This window comes from Medicago sativa, chromosome 5 (assembly GCF_051527215.1).
Source record: "Medicago sativa cultivar Bolivia chromosome 5, Bolivia_mono, whole genome shotgun sequence".
NCBI lineage: Eukaryota > Viridiplantae > Streptophyta > Magnoliopsida > Fabales > Fabaceae > Medicago > Medicago sativa.
Genome location: NC_140753.1, coordinates 57,563,267 through 57,587,443, shown reverse-complemented (window position 1 = coordinate 57,587,443; position 24,177 = coordinate 57,563,267). Strand labels below are relative to the sequence as shown.

At 34.4% G+C, this 24,177-nt stretch overlaps 2 long non-coding RNA genes across 5 annotated transcripts; both read right to left on the bottom strand.

Annotated features, from left to right (window-relative positions):
* Window positions 1–354: 354 nt before the first annotated feature.
* On the bottom strand, window positions 355–10,931 carry LOC146923397 (uncharacterized). Of its 3 annotated transcripts, none has more exons than XR_015009706.1 (6): window positions 9,677–10,930; window positions 8,023–8,122; window positions 6,096–7,938; window positions 4,444–4,543; window positions 2,517–4,019; window positions 355–567 (listed from the first exon to the last, which is right to left on the bottom strand). It is a non-coding gene; the product is annotated as an uncharacterized LOC146923397 (long non-coding RNA). The 3 variants fall into 3 exon arrangements; XR_015009707.1 differs by having other exon boundaries at window positions 6,096–7,598; window positions 9,677–10,929; XR_015009705.1 differs by having other exon boundaries at window positions 6,096–8,122; window positions 9,677–10,931.
* Window positions 10,932–10,982: 51 nt separating this feature from the next.
* On the bottom strand, window positions 10,983–14,401 carry LOC146923396 (uncharacterized). Of its 2 annotated transcripts, none has more exons than XR_015009703.1 (3): window positions 13,256–14,401; window positions 11,604–11,703; window positions 10,983–11,519 (listed from the first exon to the last, which is right to left on the bottom strand). It is a non-coding gene; the product is annotated as an uncharacterized LOC146923396 (long non-coding RNA). The 2 variants fall into 2 exon arrangements; XR_015009704.1 differs by having other exon boundaries at window positions 10,983–11,179.
* Window positions 14,402–24,177: the final 9,776 nt, after the last annotated feature.

Genomic DNA, 24,177 nt, shown 5'->3' with positions numbered 1-24,177 from the left:
TCCCAAAATAGTACTTCAATTAAGTTACAAAAAACAGTAAAGTCTTTGTAATAACGGTTGATGTTTTTGTAGCGATCAATCTCATCCATCTGCAAAAGTTTGAGAGACAAACAATATATTAAAAGGAATTGAACAACATATTTAGGAAGTTGATCAGTGGTCACAGTTTTATTATGTAACTACCTACATGTAAAAAACATGTAATGATCGGAATTTAGCACAAGTAAAATAATGAATTTCAAACAATTTTCATTAGCAAACGATGAGTACAAGGGAACAATTGATTGAAAATATAAGTATGGATATTGAGAACAATTTGTTAAAGGGGAAGGAACTGAAAGTAAGATAGTGTAACACCCCTACTAGAAAATTTCCTAGGATATCTCGCATGAATGTTAAACTCGGCATCGGGTACATTAAAATTACAATAAATAAAAACTCTCTGAACAAATCATAGAATTTCTCACCTGTTAACTCATAAATAGTACCACTGACGTGTACTTTATATTGTCCAGCTACTTCTGCTTCTTCATCACGAGCCATCCTATCGTATAATAACTTGTACATCTGAAATAAATAAAAGGGATTTGGGTGAGACAAGATGTCTCAGTGAGTTCCATCTATCCTAGGTTGTAGGCAACCTTGGAGAACCTAAGGATCGCCATCTGTTTTTAACCTCAACCCATTTTGGGTGTATACAATTTCATTATGCATAACTGAGCGATCAAGGGATAACTAAAATCGCTATCTAAAATACTATTTTGATCATATAATAAATATAGTCATACTTTAATCATAAACATAATAATCACAAACACATATATCAAATCTATCGTATTCTAGTATAGCTTATACTTTGACATATTTATTTGAGTATGTCTCTGGTTCCTTTCCGATAACAACTAGTTTCGGCTAGCCAAGCCGGAGTTCCATAACTAAAATTCCTCATTTCCAACGATTAGTAAAATGCCCATAAAATATTGTTTCGTAGCTAATTCATTCCAAACAAAATTTTCATATTGCTACACTTCTCTAAAGTACAAAGCTACTGAAATTTTGACACATTCTCGTATACTTTATCATCGCATCTCATGATATGAATTTACTATCAATAAAGTATATAAATTATTTTCTCATTTATACAACTCAATATAAATATCTCATCAATATAAATTATTTTCTCATTATTTGTACATAAACCACATTATCTCTTCGTTGTGGCGAACGGAGATATATACCACATTATCTCTTCGTTGTGGCGAACGGAAATATATATACCACATTATCTCTTCGTTGTGGCAAACGGAAATATATATACCACATTATCTCTTCGTTGTGGCGAACGGAAATATACCACATTATCTCTTCGTTGTGGCGAACGGTAATATATATACCACATTATCTCTTCGTTGTGGCGAACGGAAATATACCACATTATCTCTTCGTTGTGGCGAACGGTAATATATACCACATTATCTCTTCGTTGTGGCGAACGGTAATTATTTCATTTTGTTACTATGAGCCGTACCTCATAGGCTACATTATCTCTTCGTTGTAGCAAACGGAGTTTTCGTATTCGTTACTATGACCCGTACGTCATAGGCTACATTATCTCTTCGTTGTAGCAAACGGAGATTTTCACAATTTTCTTTTCTTTTTTTTTTCTATGAGCATGTTACTCATTTCAATTTTTCTACTCATTTCCATTTTTTTTTTCTTCTGAGATTTTCTATAATTCACTATGAGCATGTTACTCATAGGCTGCTTTTCAAATTTTCTTTCAAATCATTTCTATAATTATATACATCAATTGTCTTGATAGAATTTCACTCCAACATTTACACTATGAACGGTAATATATACCACATTATCTCTTCGTTGTGGCGAACGGAAATATATATACCACATTATCTCTTCGTTGTGGCGAACGGTAATTATTTCATTTTGTTACTATGAGCCGTACCTCATAGGCTACATTATCTCTTCGTTGTAGCAAACGGAGTTTTCGTATTCGTTACTATGACCCGTACGTCATAGGCTACATTATCTCTTCGTTGTAGCAAACGGAGATTTTCTCAATTTTCTTTTCTTTTTTTTTTCTATGAGCATGTTACTCATTTCAATTTTTCTACTCATTTCCATTTTTTTTTTCTTCTGAGATTTTCTATAATTCACTATGAGCATGTTACTCATAGGCTGCTTTTCAAATTTTCTTTCAAATCATTTCTATAATTATATACATCAATTGTCTTGATAGAATTTCACTCCAACATTTATACTAGCATAAACATACTTATTAACATAAAAGAGATTTCAGAATACACTAATAAGGATACCTAATTCGGAAATAATCATTCTACTATCTCATATTTATTTTGTTCAAATGTACCATTCATATGGCATAATAGTCATGCTATAATTATGTCAACTTATTCTAATAATTCATAATCACACATTAGCAACTTAATGATATAATTTACTACCCAAAGGTGGGTTTTCTAACTAAAGGAACTCACCTCAACCACTTTTAGCAACTTTATAACAGCTTAAGCATCCATTTTTATGTCATTCTTCAGTCCTTAATTCCACTGCTAAGCTTCTGTTCTTCAGCCAACATCAAAACAACTTACAATTCATAGTTCGGCACAATTTATACTTCTGCCCCCAAACTTCAAAGTCACCTATAGACTTCAATACTGGTCTAAAATTCATGGAACTGGTGTCAAAACGTCCGGAATTTTGTTAGCTAACCATAGCATTAAAAATCACTTGATTCTAGGTTACAGAGAGAAAGTTCTTGCTGTTTTAGTGGAGCCCTGTCCCAAAACCCGTAACCAAATTTCAGCAGGATTTTACCAACTTCAATTGCATTTTCCGAATTCGTTTCTAATCCGAATCATATGAAATTTGTGTCCAAACTGTAGGCAATTGAATGAGGAATCCAAAAATCCAATTATTACCCGATTATGGATCATACAGCAGTATGTACAAGCCAGTGAAAACCATACGAATTTCGTCTCAAAATCATGAATTCAAGTGTAATCACTTATATCAACAATTACCATTCTAAATTCATCATCAACAATTCATCATCATAATCACCAACATAAAAGAGTCATTTAGGACAACAAGTGAGGGTACCTAGCTTATGACATAACTACACTAACTATGTCACAATTATTCTATGTCACATGTTAGCATGTCATATAGCATAATTCAACTACCCAAAAGGAAGAGTTATAACTATAAAGGACTCACAATCTTGTGGAGGTTCCTCTTGAACACTTTGTGGCACCTTCTCAAGTTCCAAACTTCTAGCCAAGCTCTTGTCTCTTCCAAAGGTACCAATGGCTTAATACTTCATGGTTACTCCTATAATCAAGCTTCCAAACAATTTCCCATGGATTGGAGTGAGAATTGATGATTTGGAAATTTTTTTAAATGAAGGGCGGTTTACTTCTATTGGAGGGGAAGGATGAATTTTGCTTGCTAAACTCTTATAGTAGCACCACAAGGGACCTATTTATGGTTAAATTTGGATGATTTCATGAAGGATGAAAATTTTTGTGATGGTGGTGAGGAAGGATGATGGTGGCCGATGGTGTAAAGGGAGAAGGGGGAAGAAATTATGTTGGACTTTTGAGAGAGAAGGAATTAGAATTGTGTAGAATGTTGTGGTGAAATAATTTATAAAATGAATTTTTGTTGGCAAATACCAATTTTGCCCTTGGCTTAAAAAAATTTCATGGAGGGATATTACATTCTACCCCCCTTAAGAAAATTTCGTCCTCGAGGGATTTACTTGCTGATAAACATAAATAATTCCTTTTGCTAATCATGCCACCTTAAATTTGAACTCTGAATTATTTCTTCTTACCTAACATCATACTCCTTATACTGCGTCTTCTGTTAAGGTTTCATTCAATCCTAAATTTCTTACTTTTCTTGTATCCACATACGAAGTAACGTTCAATAATATTAAAGTACTCCGTCTTACCCATAACAATTTATATCCCTTCCTGAAAAAAAAATCCACCTTCATATAAATCACACACCACCTTGTGGCGTTGAAAACTTCCCTAACAAAATTCATTGTATACTTAACATCCTGCCTTTCCTTCTTCGTACGCTTCATTCCTCCAAGGTCCTATTCAGCTCTCAGACATTTGTTCTGACTGTCATATACTAGTTTGAGTTGATCAGGCTCAGCCAGACATGACATTTGGAATAAATGTCTGGAACCCAATGGTCCCCACTGCATTTTATTTTTATTGAATTCTAATGACCCAAGGCACGATCTGAATCGACCTGCTCTGATACCAAATTGTAACACCCCTACTAGAAAATTTCCTAGGATATCTCGCATGAATGTTAAACTCGGCATCGGGTACATTAAAATTACAATAAATAAAAACTCTCTGAACAAATCATAGAATTTCTCACCTGTTAACTCATAAATAGTACCACTGACGTGTACTTTATATTGTCCAGCTACTTCGGCTTCTTCATCACGAGCCATCCTATCGTATAATAACTTGTACATCTGAAATAAATAAAAGGGATTTGGGTGAGACAAGATGTCTCAGTGAGTTCCATCTATCCTAGGTTGTAGGCAACCCTGGAGAACCTAAGGATCGCCATCTGTTTTTAACCTCAACCCATTTTGGGTGTATACAATTTCATTATGCATAACTGAGCGATCAAGGGATAACTAAAATCGCTATCTGAAATACTATTTTGATCATATAATAAATATAGTCATACTTTAATCATAAACATAATAATCACAAACACATATATCAAATCTATCGTATTCTAGTATAGCTTATACTTTGACATATTTATTTGAGTATGTCTCTGGTTCCTTTCCGATAACAACTAGTTTCGGCTAGCCAAGCCGGAGTTCCATAACTAAAATTCCTCATTTCCAACGATTAGTAAAATGCCCATAAAATATTGCTTCGTAGCTAATTCATTCCAAACAAAATTTTCATATTGCTACACTTCTCTAAAGTACAAAGCTACTGAAATTTTGACACATTCTCGTATACTTTATCATCGCATCTCATGATATGAATTTACTATCAATAAAGTATATAAATTATTTTCTCATTTATACAACTCAATATAAATATCTCATCAATATAAATTATTTTCTCATTATTTGTACATAAACCACATTATCTCTTCGTTGTGGCGAACGGAGATATATACCACATTATCTCTTCGTTGTGGCGAACGGAAATATATATACCACATTATCTCTTCGTTGTGGCAAACGGAAATATATATACCACATTATCTCTTCGTTGTGGCGAACGGAAATATACCACATTATCTCTTCGTTGTGGCGAACGGTAATATATATACCACATTATCTCTTCGTTGTGGCGAACGGAAATATACCACATTATCTCTTCGTTGTGGCGAACGGTAATATATACCACATTATCTCTTCGTTGTGGCGAACGGAAATATATATACCACATTATCTCTTCGTTGTGGCGAACGGTAATTATTTCATTTTGTTACTATGAGCCGTACCTCATAGGCTACATTATCTCTTCGTTGTAGCAAACGGAGTTTTCGTATTCGTTACTATGACCCGTACGTCATAGGCTACATTATCTCTTCGTTATAGCAAACGGAGATTTTCTCAATTTTCTTTTCTTTTTTTTTTTCTATGAGCATGTTACTCATTTCAATTTTTCTACTCATTTCCATTTTTTTTTCTTCTGAGATTTTCTATAATTCACTATGAGCATGTTACTCAGGCTGCTTTTCAAATTTTCTTTCAAATCATTTCTATAATTATATACATCAATTGTCTTGATAGAATTTCACTCCAACATTTATACTAGCATAAACATACTTATTAACATAAAAGAGATTTCAGAATACACTAATAAGGATACCTAATTCGGAAATAATCATTCTACTATCTCATATTTATTTTGTTCAAATGTACCATTCATATGGCATAATAGTCATGCTATAATTATGTCAACTTATTCTAATAATTCATAATCACACATTAGCAACTTAATGATATAATTTACTACCCAAAAGTGGGTTTTCTAACTAAAGGAACTCACCTCAACCACTTTTAGCAACTTTATAACAGCTTAAGCATCCATTTTTATGTCATTCTTCAGTCCTTAATTCCACTGCTAAGCTTCTGTTCTTCAGCCAACATCAAAACAACTTACAATTCATAGTTCGGCACAATTTATACTTCTGCCCCCAAACTTCAAAGTCACCTATAGACTTCAATACTGGTCTAAAATTCATGGAACTGGTGTCAAAACGTCCGGAATTTTGTTAGCTAACCATAGCATTAAAAATCACTTGATTCTAGGTTACAGAGAGAAAGTTCTTGCTGTTTTAGTGGAGCCCTGTCCCAAAACCCGTAACCAAATTCCAGCAGGATTTTACCAACTTCAATTGCATTTTCCGAATTCGTTTCTAATCCGAATCATACGAAATTTGTGTCCAAACTGTAGGCAATTGAATGAGGAATCCAAAAATCCAATTATTACCCGATTATGGATCATACAGCAGTATGTACAAGCCAGTGAAAACCATACGAATTTCGTCTCAAAATCATGAATTCAAGTGTAATCACTTATATCAACAATTACCATTCTAAATTCATCATCAACAATTCATCATCATAATCACCAACATAAAAGAGTCATTTAGGACAACAAGTGAGGGTACCTAGCTTATGACATAACTACACTAACTATGTCACAATTATTCTATGTCACATGTTAGCATGTCATATAGCATAATTCAACTACCCAAAAGGAAGAGTTATAACTATAAAGGACTCACAATCTTGTGGAGGTTCCTCTTGAACACTTTGTGGCACCTTCTCAAGTTCCAAACTTCTAGCCAAGCTCTTGTCTCTTCCAAAGGTACCAATGGCTTAATACTTCATGGTTACTCCTATAATCAAGCTTCCAAACAATTTCCCATGGATTGGAGTGAGAATTGATGATTTGGAAATTTTTTTAAATGAAGGGCGGTTTACTTCTATTGGAGGGGAAGGATGAATTTTGCTTGCTAAACTCTTATAGTAGCACCACAAGGGACCTATTTATGGTTAAATTTGGATGATTTCATGAAGGATGAAAATTTTTGTGATGGTGGTGAGGAAGGATGATGGTGGCCGATGGTGTAAAGGGAGAAGGGGGAAGAAATTATGTTGGACTTTTGAGAGAGAAGGAATTAGAATTGTGTAGAATGTTGTGGTGAAATAATTTATAAAATGAATTTTTGTTGGCAAATACCAATTTTGCCCTTGGCTTAAAAAAATTTCATGGAGGGATATTACATTCTACCCCCCTTAAGAAAATTTCGTCCTCGAGGGATTTACTTGCTGATAAACATAAATAATTCCTTTTGCTAATCATGCCACCTTAAATTTGAACTCTGAATTATTTCTTCTTACCTAACATCATACTCCTTATACTGCGTCTTCTGTTAAGGTTTCATTCAATCCTAAATTTCTTACTTTTCTTGTATCCACATACGAAGTAACGTTCAATAATATTAAAGTACTCCGTCTTACCCATAACAATTTATATCCCTTCCTGAAAAAAAAATCCACCTTCATATAAATCACACACCACCTTGTGGCGTTGAAAACTTCCCTAACAAAATTCATTGTATACTTAACATCCTGCCTTTCCTTCTTCGTACGCTTCATTCCTCCAAGGTCCTATTCAGCTCTCAGACATTTGTTCTGACTGTCATATACTAGTTTGAGTTGATCAGGCTCAGCCAGACATGACATTTGGAATAAATGTCTGGAACCCAATGGTCCCCACTGCATTTTATTTTTATTGAATTCTAATGACCCAAGGCACGATCTGAATCGACCTGCTCTGATACCAAATTGTAACACCCCTACTAGAAAATTTCCTAGGATATCTCGCATGAATGTTAAACTCGGCATCGGGTACATTAAAATTACAATAAATAAAAACTCTCTGAACAAATCATAGAATTTCTCACCTGTTAACTCATAAATAGTACCACTGACGTGTACTTTATATTGTCCAGCTACTTCGGCTTCTTCATCACGAGCCATCCTATCGTATAATAACTTGTACATCTGAAATAAATAAAAGGGATTTGGGTGAGACAAGATGTCTCAGTGAGTTCCATCTATCCTAGGTTGTAGGCAACCTTGGAGAACCTAAGGATCGCCATCTGTTTTTAACCTCAACCCATTTTGGGTGTATACAATTTCATTATGCATAACTGAGCGATCAAGGGATAACTAAAATCGCTATCTGAAATACTATTTTGATCATATAATAAATATAGTCATACTTTAATCATAAACATAATAATCACAAACACATATATCAAATCTATCGTATTCTAGTATAGCTTATACTTTGACATATTTATTTGAGTATGTCTCTGGTTCCTTTCCGATAACAACTAGTTTCGGCTAGCCAAGCCGGAGTTCCATAACTAAAATTCCTCATTTCCAACGATTAGTAAAATGCCCATAAAATATTGCTTCGTAGCTAATTCATTCCAAACAAAATTTTCATATTGCTACACTTCTCTAAAGTACAAAGCTACTGAAATTTTGACACATTCTCGTATACTTTATCATCGCATCTCATGATATGAATTTACTATCAATAAAGTATATAAATTATTTTCTCATTTATACAACTCAATATAAATATCTCATCAATATAAATTATTTTCTCATTATTTGTACATAAACCACATTATCTCTTCGTTGTGGCGAACGGAGATATATACCACATTATCTCTTCGTTGTGGCGAACGGAAATATATATACCACATTATCTCTTCGTTGTGGCAAACGGAAATATATATACCACATTATCTCTTCGTTGTGGCGAACGGAAATATACCACATTATCTCTTCGTTGTGGCGAACGGTAATATATATACCACATTATCTCTTCGTTGTGGCGAACGGAAATATACCACATTATCTCTTCGTTGTGGCGAACGGTAATATATACCACATTATCTCTTCGTTGTGGCGAACGGAAATATATATACCACATTATCTCTTCGTTGTGGCGAACGGTAATTATTTCATTTTGTTACTATGAGCCGTACCTCATAGGCTACATTATCTCTTCGTTGTAGCAAACGGAGTTTTCGTATTCGTTACTATGACCCGTACGTCATAGGCTACATTATCTCTTCGTTGTAGCAAACGGAGATTTTCTCAATTTTCTTTTCTTTTTTTTTTCTATGAGCATGTTACTCATTTCAATTTTTCTACTCATTTCCATTTTTTTTTTCTTCTGAGATTTTCTATAATTCACTATGAGCATGTTACTCATAGGCTGCTTTTCAAATTTTCTTTCAAATCATTTCTATAATTATATACATCAATTGTCTTGATAGAATTTCACTCCAACATTTATACTAGCATAAACATACTTATTAACATAAAAGAGATTTCAGAATACACTAATAAGGATACCTAATTCGGAAATAATCATTCTACTATCTCATATTTATTTTGTTCAAATGTACCATTCATATGGCATAATAGTCATGCTATAATTATGTCAACTTATTCTAATAATTCATAATCACACATTAGCAACTTAATGATATAATTTACTACCCAAAGGTGGGTTTTCTAACTAAAGGAACTCACCTCAACCACTTTTAGCAACTTTATAACAGCTTAAGCATCCATTTTTATGTCATTCTTCAGTCCTTAATTCCACTGCTAAGCTTCTGTTCTTCAGCCAACATCAAAACAACTTACAATTCATAGTTCGGCACAATTTATACTTCTGCCCCCAAACTTCAAAGTCACCTATAGACTTCAATACTGGTCTAAAATTCATGGAACTGGTGTCAAAACGTCCGGAATTTTGTTAGCTAACCATAGCATTAAAAATCACTTGATTCTAGGTTACAGAGAGAAAGTTCTTGCTGTTTTAGTGGAGCCCTGTCCCAAAACCCGTAACCAAATTTCAGCAGGATTTTACCAACTTCAATTGCATTTTCCGAATTCGTTTCTAATCCGAATCATATGAAATTTGTGTCCAAACTGTAGGCAATTGAATGAGGAATCCAAAAATCCAATTATTACCCGATTATGGATCATACAGCAGTATGTACAAGCCAGTGAAAACCATACGAATTTCGTCTCAAAATCATGAATTCAAGTGTAATCACTTATATCAACAATTACCATTCTAAATTCATCATCAACAATTCATCATCATAATCACCAACATAAAAGAGTCATTTAGGACAACAAGTGAGGGTACCTAGCTTATGACATAACTACACTAACTATGTCACAATTATTCTATGTCACATGTTAGCATGTCATATAGCATAATTCAACTACCCAAAAGGAAGAGTTATAACTATAAAGGACTCACAATCTTGTGGAGGTTCCTCTTGAACACTTTGTGGCACCTTCTCAAGTTCCAAACTTCTAGCCAAGCTCTTGTCTCTTCCAAAGGTACCAATGGCTTAATACTTCATGGTTACTCCTATAATCAAGCTTCCAAACAATTTCCCATGGATTGGAGTGAGAATTGATGATTTGGAAATTTTTTTAAATGAAGGGCGGTTTACTTCTATTGGAGGGGAAGGATGAATTTTGCTTGCTAAACTCTTATAGTAGCACCACAAGGGACCTATTTATGGTTAAATTTGGATGATTTCATGAAGGATGAAAATTTTTGTGATGGTGGTGAGGAAGGATGATGGTGGCCGATGGTGTAAAGGGAGAAGGGGGAAGAAATTATGTTGGACTTTTGAGAGAGAAGGAATTAGAATTGTGTAGAATGTTGTGGTGAAATAATTTATAAAATGAATTTTTGTTGGCAAATACCAATTTTGCCCTTGGCTTAAAAAAATTTCATGGAGGGATATTACATTCTACCCCCCTTAAGAAAATTTCGTCCTCGAGGGATTTACTTGCTGATAAACATAAATAATTCCTTTTGCTAATCATGCCACCTTAAATTTGAACTCTGAATTATTTCTTCTTACCTAACATCATACTCCTTATACTGCGTCTTCTGTTAAGGTTTCATTCAATCCTAAATTTCTTACTTTTCTTGTATCCACATACGAAGTAACGTTCAATAATATTAAAGTACTCCGTCTTACCCATAACAATTTATATCCCTTCCTGAAAAAAAAATCCACCTTCATATAAATCACACACCACCTTGTGGCGTTGAAAACTTCCCTAACAAAATTCATTGTATACTTAACATCCTGCCTTTCCTTCTTCGTACGCTTCATTCCTCCAAGGTCCTATTCAGCTCTCAGACATTTGTTCTGACTGTCATATACTAGTTTGAGTTGATCAGGCTCAGCCAGACATGACATTTGGAATAAATGTCTGGAACCCAATGGTCCCCACTGCATTTTATTTTTATTGAATTCTAATGACCCAAGGCACGATCTGAATCGACCTGCTCTGATACCAAATTGTAACACCCCTACTAGAAAATTTCCTAGGATATCTCGCATGAATGTTAAACTCGGCATCGGGTACATTAAAATTACAATAAATAAAAACTCTCTGAACAAATCATAGAATTTCTCACCTGTTAACTCATAAATAGTACCACTGACGTGTACTTTATATTGTCCAGCTACTTCGGCTTCTTCATCACGAGCCATCCTATCGTATAATAACTTGTACATCTGAAATAAATAAAAGGGATTTGGGTGAGACAAGATGTCTCAGTGAGTTCCATCTATCCTAGGTTGTAGGCAACCTTGGAGAACCTAAGGATCGCCATCTGTTTTTAACCTCAACCCATTTTGGGTGTATACAATTTCATTATGCATAACTGAGCGATCAAGGGATAACTAAAATCGCTATCTGAAATACTATTTTGATCATATAATAAATATAGTCATACTTTAATCATAAACATAATAATCACAAACACATATATCAAATCTATCGTATTCTAGTATAGCTTATACTTTGACATATTTATTTGAGTATGTCTCTGGTTCCTTTCCGATAACAACTAGTTTCGGCTAGCCAAGCCGGAGTTCCATAACTAAAATTCCTCATTTCCAACGATTAGTAAAATGCCCATAAAATATTGCTTCGTAGCTAATTCATTCCAAACAAAATTTTCATATTGCTACACTTCTCTAAAGTACAAAGCTACTGAAATTTTGACACATTCTCGTATACTTTATCATCGCATCTCATGATATGAATTTACTATCAATAAAGTATATAAATTATTTTCTCATTTATACAACTCAATATAAATATCTCATCAATATAAATTATTTTCTCATTATTTGTACATAAACCACATTATCTCTTCGTTGTGGCGAACGGAGATATATACCACATTATCTCTTCGTTGTGGCGAACGGAAATATATATACCACATTATCTCTTCGTTGTGGCAAACGGAAATATATATACCACATTATCTCTTCGTTGTGGCGAACGGAAATATACCACATTATCTCTTCGTTGTGGCGAACGGTAATATATATACCACATTATCTCTTCGTTGTGGCGAACGGAAATATACCACATTATCTCTTCGTTGTGGCGAACGGTAATATATACCACATTATCTCTTCGTTGTGGCGAACGGAAATATATATACCACATTATCTCTTCGTTGTGGCGAACGGTAATTATTTCATTTTGTTACTATGAGCCGTACCTCATAGGCTACATTATCTCTTCGTTGTAGCAAACGGAGTTTTCGTATTCGTTACTATGACCCGTACGTCATAGGCTACATTATCTCTTCGTTGTAGCAAACAGAGATTTTCTCAATTTTCTTTTCTTTTTTTTTTTCTATGAGCATGTTACTCATTTCAATTTTTCTACTCATTTCCATTTTTTTTTCTTCTGAGATTTTCTATAATTCACTATGAGCATGTTACTCAGGCTGCTTTTCAAATTTTCTTTCAAATCATTTCTATAATTATATACATCAATTGTCTTGATAGAATTTCACTCCAACATTTATACTAGCATAAACATACTTATTAACATAAAAGAGATTTCAGAATACACTAATAAGGATACCTAATTCGGAAATAATCATTCTACTATCTCATATTTATTTTGTTCAAATGTACCATTCATATGGCATAATAGTCATGCTATAATTATGTCAACTTATTCTAATAATTCATAATCACACATTAGCAACTTAATGATATAATTTACTACCCAAAAGTGGGTTTTCTAACTAAAGGAACTCACCTCAACCACTTTTAGCAACTTTATAACAGCTTAAGCATCCATTTTTATGTCATTCTTCAGTCCTTAATTCCACTGCTAAGCTTCTGTTCTTCAGCCAACATCAAAACAACTTACAATTCATAGTTCGGCACAATTTATACTTCTGCCCCCAAACTTCAAAGTCACCTATAGACTTCAATACTGGTCTAAAATTCATGGAACTGGTGTCAAAACGTCCGGAATTTTGTTAGCTAACCATAGCATTAAAAATCACTTGATTCTAGGTTACAGAGAGAAAGTTCTTGCTGTTTTAGTGGAGCCCTGTCCCAAAACCCGTAACCAAATTCCAGCAGGATTTTACCAACTTCAATTGCATTTTCCGAATTCGTTTCTAATCCGAATCATACGAAATTTGTGTCCAAACTGTAGGCAATTGAATGAGGAATCCAAAAATCCAATTATTACCCGATTATGGATCATACAGCAGTATGTACAAGCCAGTGAAAACCATACGAATTTCGTCTCAAAATCATGAATTCAAGTGTAATCACTTATATCAACAATTACCATTCTAAATTCATCATCAACAATTCATCATCATAATCACCAACATAAAAGAGTCATTTAGGACAACAAGTGAGGGTACCTAGCTTATGACATAACTACACTAACTATGTCACAATTATTCTATGTCACATGTTAGCATGTCATATAGCATAATTCAACTACCCAAAAGGAAGAGTTATAACTATAAAGGACTCACAATCTTGTGGAGGTTCCTCTTGAACACTTTGTGGCACCTTCTCAAGTTCCAAACTTCTAGCCAAGCTCTTGTCTCTTCCAAAGGTACCAATGGCTTAATACTTCATGGTTACTCCTATAATCAAGCTTCCAAACAATTTCCCATGGATTGGAGTGAGAATTGATGATTTGGAAATTTTTTTAAATGAAGGGCGGTTTACTTCTATTGGAGGGGAAGGATGAATTTTGCTTGCTAAACTCTTATAGTAGCACCACAAGGGACCTATTTATGGTTAAATTTGGATGATTTCATGAAGGATGAAAATTTTTGTGATGGTGGTGAGGAAGGATGATGGTGGCCGATGGTGTAAAGGGAGAAGGGGGAAGAAATTATGTTGGACTTTTGAGAAAGAAGGAATTAGAATTGTGTAGAATGTTGTGGTGAAATAATTTATAAAATGAATTTTTGTTGGCAAATACCAATTTTGCCCTTGGCTTAAAAAAATTTCATGGAGGGATATTACAGATAGAACTAAGAACAAGTCTAAGAAGAAGAAATCATTCCAAAGAATGTTAAAAGGAGGAAGTAGAGACTTTCATCAAATTCTGCATACCCCGTTAATCATTTGCTTTGCCTCTTATAGCATGTTGAAGAATATTCTGTTAGGATTTCCAATTCTCAACTCCTTTATTTGTGGATCACATGCCATGCGTCCCTTAGTGTTATTTAAGATCATAACAAAACATGCATGATGACACATTCGTACCTTTAATATGTATAAAAACTCAACATTATAAATTGCTTTCAACGGAATATCAAATGGAGATATTGTCGCTCTAACCAAATTGGATAAGGAGGTTTCAAACCCTTTCGCCCTAACCTTGCTTAAATGTATATACTTGGTATGCAATTCCTCAAGAACAAGACAACCAGAAAGAAACTTTTTGAAATCCATGAAATTTTCGAAATAAACCATTTTTAAATGTAGAGTTTTGAGCGAGGGAAGATTAACGGAGAATATTTTATCCACACGTGTAACTGTTTCAGTTTCAGAACCACAAGGTTTGGAGAGTTAAAAAGGATGTTCGTCAAAGTGATCAATTCGTCTCTCAGCGACACCAAGAAAAATTTCATGTTTAGAAAAATATCCTCAACGCCACGCAGTTTTGCAGCTTCGATCCATTTGTGAACATTAGAACCCTCTAGGTGCCAATCTCCAAAATGACTAAACTTCAGATGCAACTTTTTGATGGGTTAGTGTTGCACGTGCGGTGAGAGTGTGACCCACATCCACAGAGTGACAGAAGCGAAGGAAGTCATCACCGTCTTTAACAGATTCATCGTCAAAGTTTTATAATAGCGAGCGAGTGATTGAAGTCCATCTTTTTGAAAGAACACTAGTAGCGAAATCGATTTGGTTGGAAGAAAAGTGAGCATGTGACATAGAATCTCGTCCGGTAAATCACTTATCCTGTCAAACGTAGCTAGTTTTGCTAAATTCAACATTTTCTTTTTCTTTTTGATGGAAAACTGTGTGATTGTTTTGAAGGGAATATAATTGCTGCGTGTGTAGACAAAAGAGAAATACTTGTTTGGGAGATACACGGGAAACACCTTTGTTTGTTCTTGTTCTTGTACTTCTATTTATTTTTGTGGTTTCAAAATATATAGTCTGTGATATTTGTAAGTCGTGGAGAACAAGCAGAAGTAGTATTTGCAAATCAAATCAATTGGTTGTTTCGTGAAGATACGCGTAAGTTTCGAAACAATATTTTTACAATTTAAACTTTCCAACTTTATCTTTTTATTTTGTGCAAAACATTTAACCACAAGGATTATATGTTGGGACATTCTTCATCTATAAATCAGAACTTATTAGGATAGCTAGGCATATGCTAAGGATACATACACATTAATGCATTATCAAAACAAAATCCAAATCCTAACAACCAAACTAAATTCTTACACATGTGACCATCAGTCAATAATAAATTGAGATTCATAGTCTTTGATTTCATCCAACTTCGAAAAAAGATATTTGAAGATGTTCACTCATGTTGACTATTTGTGATATCTAAGATGACCAATTCTGCCACATATTGACAAGGCATTTGATGTTGAAAGGACATTGAATTTAGAGATAGCCACCATAAACCCTCACTCGAAACATAGTACCTTTGAATTGAGTCCTTCTCAGGAACTTTAGCAAACATATAAGGTACAAACTCGAAGCAAATTAAGTATCACAAAGAAGAGGAAAATAAACATAACGATGAAATAAGAAAATTAAACAACTACAAAGACATTGAATCTCAAACCCGGTGAAGATGGAGTAGGCCAGGGGGTGCTCCGATGACTTTTCAATTGAGATAATAGCAATGAGAACGAGATACAGAGGCGATAAATGTGGTGGTGGACGATCCGACAGAGGAAGGCTTGCATTAAGCACAAAGGATCCGCTCTCACTGATGTAGCACAATGAGGGAAATCACAAATCGGTGGCCTCAAAATAGTTCAGGGGGAAGAGAATTGCACTAAAAACTAGTTAGGGGTTGAGGCCGGAAGTAATTTGGGGCAGAATGCGATTTTGGGATAAAGGTGATTTGGGGGTGGAGACGATTTTGGATTAACGACGACTTAGGGTTGAAATCAAAATGGAGGTGAAGGTGCAAAAGTGACATAGTGAATGTGATTGAGAGTAGGAAAAACAGATGAAATAATAAAAAAAATCCAACCCAAAACGTATAGTTTTTAATAAAACGAACAATATAACATTGTTATAGATAAAATTTGTTCAACGGTATAATTGAAATAATGAAAAGTACAGCCCAAAATCTTTTGTCCTTTTAAATTAGATACGTTATGTATTCAATGAACTTGAAAAATGGATATTTTCTTATATTCGAGACCGGATGCAGTATTGTTATAGATGCAATCTCATTATCTTTTATGTTTTGTTTCTTTTTTTTTCTTTACTGAAACCATAAAAAAGGTGTGTTCCCTTTATATATTGGTGTAGATATATTATATTTTTTTTTTGACATCATCATCATCATCTAACTTGTAGCGTACCAAACAAAAATATTGGCATCTACTTTTTTATTTGGCATTTGGCATTTACTTGTTGTAGAATTTGAAAGTTATCTGAACGCTCTTCTAATAGATCTAGATTATAATTTCCATTGTGCTTTAAACAGTGAAGAAACTTTGTCCCTCTTTTAATCAATTGCAATCAACACTCTTTAACGGTTTAGCTTCTCTAAAGAGTGTTAAATATGAAGTCGGGTTTATTGTGAGTTATTAAACTATGAAATATATAACTAAAGGGCCCTGCTAACCGGTGGGCACCGGTTAAACATACCATAACAGGAAATTATTATCATAAAAGGAAACTGTTTTTGACTTTATTATAAATTAATTACACAATTTCAATGCATTAACTACTGTATAATTTCCTTTTTCATATCCTTAACCAGTGCCCCGGGAACACCGGTTAGCATTTCCCATAAGTAAAATGTAAAACAGAAAGATAATGAGATAAATTGCGGAAGAAAAAAAACTTGTTTAGTTGATTTAATGTGCCAAATGACATGTACAAATGGAGTATTTATAACAGGCAACAATAGCTCTACAGGCCAAAACATTGTCACTAGGTAATGCTTGATGTTCTCCAATGCCGATAGTATGTGGCGCCTTATGATTGCCTTGTTACCCCTTCCTCCGCGGAGTTTTCTTTTTTCTTTATACACGCATGCATCTCTTCCTTAAAATTTGAAAGTTATTTCAGTGATCTGCTAATCGCTCTAGACTATTATTCCCTTTTTGGTTCAAACATTTAATGCAAGGAATGAGCCTTGTCGCTAAGTTATGAGTTCTTTAATTCATCTAAAGGGTGTTAAATATGAAGTTGGGTTTACTGTGAGCTACTAAACTAAGAAGTGTATATAAGTAAATTGTACAAGAAAAAGATAATGTGATAAATTACGAAAAAATAATTTGTTTGATTGAGTATGTCAAATAAAATATACAAATGCAATATTTATAGGCAACTTTGGTCCTACAGGTCAAAATATCATCAATGAGTAGTGCTTGATGTTCTCCATTGTTGAGAATATGTGTCACCTCATGTTTTGTTTGTTTCTCTTTCCTTCATGGTGTTTTTCATTTGAGGAGTGCTAAATCTTACGAAAGACATACACACGAAAGAGAAGAATTGTACTATGATCCATTTTTAAAAAAGAAGCTACAACTGTTAATTTGTTTTTGACGGAGATCATGGGTTGGTTATTGCATGTATCTACGGTTCTTGTTCATTCTTGCATTTCTTCTCTAATTATTCTGGAACAAATGAGCATTTCCCTTTGAAAAATGCTTAATTGTGCGAAAAATAATTCGCGTGTTACGCACGAATACTAAACAGACCTATATTCCATTGTCTCTTCTTGTCTTTTTTAGATTTATTTGATCCCATAGTGCTTAATATTAAACTCTTAAAAGATAATCTCAACAAAAAAGTGACTGTAGCACTTGCTGAAGCGGTGAGGTGATGGTGGTGCCTAGTAACCCAAAGTGCAGTATTAAAAAAGATAAGATGTGAGTGGAGATCTTGGATGTTGGATATTATATGTTTGTTTGATATTTTGATATAATATAAGAAATACACAGGCTAAACATGCACAAAAAAACACATAAACCACAAGTTTTAACTATTCGTGCTCAATTTCGTGCATATATATGTCGCACCAGTTAGCATTGCTGTTTCCCTTTTCATTTTATCTATCCACGCGTGTACATCTTCCTTGGAATGTGCCTTAGTGTAAATAGTTGTTCCAATTAATGACACTATATACATGGAACTCAAGTAAAATGTCAAGTTCCACTTAACTTTGATCCATACTAACACTCACAAATATCATGAACAATTCTATGTTCTTGAGAAAGACTTGGCTATCTCGTATTCGACTAATATTTTTGCTTGATTAACGTTCATTCAGTTGTTAATAGAAAAATGGATATATGCATAGAAAACTGGACTGTTTCTATGATGAGTAAATATAAAATAATTCCACGCTACAATGATCACAATGTTCGTCGCAACATCTACAGCGACCTCAATCGCAACGGCTGCAACTTAAAACCATGTCTAAACTACAGAGGAGTAATGAATTAGTCAGGCACTCAATATTAGCATCTAGTTACCTTGCTCTCATTTGAAATAAAATAAATTTATTTTCGAGACATACATTAGAAATCATGTTTATAGTTATGTGGGATACAATAAGAAGTTTTTTGCACTTCACATCTTTGATAACAAACTTAAATTGTATCTGATTCTTCATTGCTGAAAAACACAACAAATTATACAATTTAAAATCCATAGATTGACTATTTTAACGAGTTATGTTTCTGGTTGCAAAAACATGGTAAAAACTTGGGAATTTGGTGGATTATTGGATCATAACCACAAGTAGGGACATAAAGAATTAAAACAAATTCAAGAGTCAAGACAACATAGGAGTTAGGAAACAACAAAGTTGAAAAAGAGACAAATCAAAGTTATTTTCAGAGAAACACATGTTGATCCAAGCATGCATAGGTGTGCCTCAGAGCCAGAGGAAACGTAAAAAATATAATAGGTTAATTGCGTAAACAATTTAATCATCATGATGGGAGGATGAGTATCATCTACTTTTGCATCACCTAAGGAAATATCATGTTTCGGTGTTGGTGGTAGGGGGATCCTCAACTTTGGAATTTCCAAGATCATCTACAACTTCAACTAAAACAACCGGCAACATAGTAGGAGGTTCAATATCGGGTGGTATCCATTACTGAAACAGTGCGAGAGCATGGTTAGAAAATGCACACAGTTTCTGTACTGGTGCTGTTCGGGTTACATATTATGAATTGCATTGCTAGTTTTCGGATTTCATATAATCAATGTTTACGGATTACGTAATCCGAATAACCCGTTACTTTTCCCGCTTCTTTTAAACGTAGGGCTTTCAGATTGTATAATCCAGAACATGTATCTTTTGTCCAGACTATATACTCCGGAAGTTCTTTCACCCTTCCATTGGCTAGGATCCAACGCAGACATAATCCATCACATGTTTTGCTTAGTTTCGGATTTCGTAATCCTAAGCATGTCCGGATTTTGTAATCCGGACAAGGGGTATTTTGGTAAAGCGCGCAGGGCACACAAGAATGGGCAAGGGTGGGAAAAGTAATAGTCATCATATTAAGTGCCCAAAAGCCCATTATCTATTGATCACTTTTAGAATTTTGCTCTCCGCCCTGCACTTTTCGGTCGCGCCCTGCAGCCATTCCGAAAATGCCCCTGCGCTAGTTAACTAGCGCAAGTGTAAAAAAACATGACTTAATTTTTACACATGCGTGACTTAAGTCACGCTGCATGAGTTAACTCACGCAGAAATTAACACTTACGTGAGTTAACTCACGTAGTATTGTTTTTCACATTCAACAATGCTTTAGCATATTCACGTTTGGTGATCTTGTGAACTACTGATTATTTGGATCACAAACATGTCTCAAAATAAAAAGTTAGAAAAGAGAAAAAAGAGCAAACCTGATTGAATGGAAGAACATCTGATTTGAACCTCACACGATCACCTTTGTCGCAACGAATATCTTCTGAAACATCTTTAATAGTAACACCACCTGGTACCATAATATCTCTCTTGTTCATTTCATCAATTACCACTAATCTTCCACCATGTATTAATCCCTTAGCAAATTTCATTCTATAATCACTTGTTAGATCAAAACCTTTACCAAGACAATCCAAAGCTATCTTCTCCATTGGAAACATCATCAAACTACCACCCTCATCTTCGGATCCGGATTGAGTAACTTTAGCGCGGGTAAAGTTATGTAACTTTGGCTCAATCCTGTCCGTCCGATCAATCTCACACGCCATAATTTGCCACGTGTCTAGTTCATTAACAAAATTTAAAATTAAAGAATTAACGTAATTTCTTCGGCTTCAGTTTCAATGGCAGTTTCTTCTCTCTGCAACATTTTGTTCCTTCTCTTTTTCTGTCAAAATTCTCTATGAAAAAATTAAAAAATTCAACACCACCGTAAGTAGATCGAGCTATCAGATCGGAGGTTTGCTTCGGTGGTGGTTGCTAAGGATGGCCATTGTTGAGCCATCAGTCGTATAACAAGGTGGAGAAGTATTTCGTGCGGGAGATCGGAGATTGGTGCGAAGTCGACGAAGATGGAGGAGGGAAGGGATTCTGGCGAGGAGACATTGTCGGTGAAGAGGTGGAAGATGACTGCGGTGGAGGAATCGTTTAAGAAGAGAGAAACGGTGGTGGTTATGGTTTATTTTGAAGAATGAGGAATTGGCGTTTCCGACGTAGAGGAATGCGGTGGTGGTGATGCGCTGCCTATATGCCGGCGGCGGTGGGATCATTTCCTGATACAGATTTCTGGAAAAGGGATCGCAAGACAATCTTTTCCTTTCCTGATGCAGATTTGAATTAAAAAGTTTGGTAAAAAAAAAATAAAGAGCAGGACACGTGGCGTAATTGGATGCATGTGATTGATCGGACGGATCGGATTGAGCCAAAGTCACATGACTTTGCCCGCACTAAAGTTACTCAATCCGGATCCCTCATCTTCCATATTCACCAACTACAATAATAAAAGCACAACAACTTGTTATCAAAGATCACATATACATGTACATAAATTTATACTAGTATATTATATTGGTTGCCAAACCTGACTTACTGTTAGGTCAGGCGGTTGGTTTGACTTTGGACCAATTCTCATTTTTTTAACAATTGAATATGAAAAACAATACCTACGTGAGTTAACTCATGTAAGTGTTAATTTCTGTGTGAGTTAACTCACGTAAGTGTTTTTCTGCGTGAGTTAACTCATGCAGCGTGACTTAAGTCACGCATGTGTAAAAATTAAGTCCCGTTTTTTTATACTTGCGCTAGTTAACTAGCGCAGGGGTATTTTCGAAATGGCTGCAGGGCGCGAGCGAAAAGTGCAGAGCGGAGAGCAAAATTCTCACTTTTATTAGGGCTAATCATCGTCAAATGGATCACAACATCCATCCATTTTTATTAAAACCAAAACCAACAGTTGATTGCAACCCACGAAATATTAGAAGAAATTCTAACATTCTCCCACTTGGATAAAATCAATTGTGTATTTTTAATTAAAATAATAATAATATTGATAATAAAAAATAAAATAAAATATTTTTGAAAACGACACTCGGACTGATAACAAACTCTCTAACGTGGGCACTAAATGATTCCATGATGCAACACTTAATTATGACTCCATCCAAAAAAAAAAATTGAATGATATCGAATCATGGCGCTAGTTATATCCTTATTGACACAACACCTTCCATGGTTACAAATATCACCAATTTCGTTGACTAGTCATCTGTGTAAAGTGTACCATGAAATGATATGTCAACGTGATCATCGACCATACTATCATTTTAATTGTCGGTCTTCAATTTCTCTCAAATGTTATAAAGCTAGAGAAATTATGTGATTTCTCTCAAATGCCTTAAAGCTAGAGAAATTATGTGGTCCACGGAAAACCGCACTGCCTCAGCTCCAAGATAGTGCTGATCACCGGCATAGTGATTTCATTAACACTGAGCTCTAAATTTCATTTGTATATAATGTCTCAGCTCCAAAATAGTGTTGATCACCGACATAATGATACTATTAACACTGAGCTCTATTTTTCTCACATAATACTTATGCTCCAAAATAGTGTTGACAATCGGCATAATGATCTTGTCAACACGAAGATTTAATTTTTTATTTTTTTATATGTAATGTCTCAGCTCAAAAATAGTGTGATCACCGACATAGTGATTCCAACAACACCGAGTTTAAAATTTTATTTTCTTATATATTAATGCCTTAACTCCAACGTTGGTCTATCGTGGAATATCTATAATGTTGGTCCAGCATAGACATTTAGGGTTAAAGTTAACAAACATAGATTTGTGGGGTCACAGTTAACATACATGGTTTTAATTGCCAAACGGAGGCGAAGTTGAGGGACCTAATGTTTGTGTAAGCCCCAGAGGCCAATAATTTATGTTAAACTTATAATGTGTATCATAACTTTTATTATTAAATAATACATAACATTCTTTATTATAATTGTTGTAAGATTAATAAAGTCCCTAGAATATATAGTTCGTGTAATGGATAGAAGTAGCAAAAATACCCATGCCCACGAGTACCCGTGGGTAAAATCCATCTCGGGCACGGGGCAGGTAGTTAAACGGGTATCCACGAGTATAATAAACGGATATTTAACTACCAATTGTTATATAGATACGGACACAGATTTGATTGTACCCATACCCATGGGTACCCATACCCGATAATAAATTAAGTAAATCATTAAAATATCCTTATATATATCTTATCTTATTACTTAAAGTTATTACCTTATTGAAGGAAATTTTACCACCCATCTAAGATTCCTCATTAACAACCTATTTTTATTTTCAATCTTTTTAATTCATCTTATTAAGGTCACGTTTCTACTTCATTCACATCATAAAATATATCATATGAATTATGTAAAAATCATGAATTTTCTATGGATTATGTATGATTTATGAAATTTTGAATGAATTATGTATGAATGTTTAAAAGTTGAAGTTTTTTGGTAATTAAGAAAAAGTTATTGTTTGTACAAAAAAAAATAAAAAATCCATGAATACCCATGGGTACCCGCATAGTGGGTACCCACGAGGGTACGGGGCGGGCACGGGTATCATATTTATCCAACGGGGCGGACACGAATATCATACTATCCGTACCCATGGGTACCCATTGACATCCCTAGTAATAGAATATTAAATGTGACTTAATTATGAGATTACATTAACACAAAGAACACTATTTTTAAATGCATCTATAGTCAAGGTTTAATATAAATGGGATAACAACAAAGCGTAATAAAGCGTATAGACTATTATGTATGTAGACGGTTGACCACATCTCATGGGTCATGAATATGAGATATTAAGTTTATACATATGTATAAATATTAAGAGTAATATTTATACTGGATTGACCCACCGTGAGAATACTACATAGTATGTTATGAAAATGTCATAAGATATTCTCACAATGATAATTGTGTATACTACTCCTAGACCTGAAACCACTAT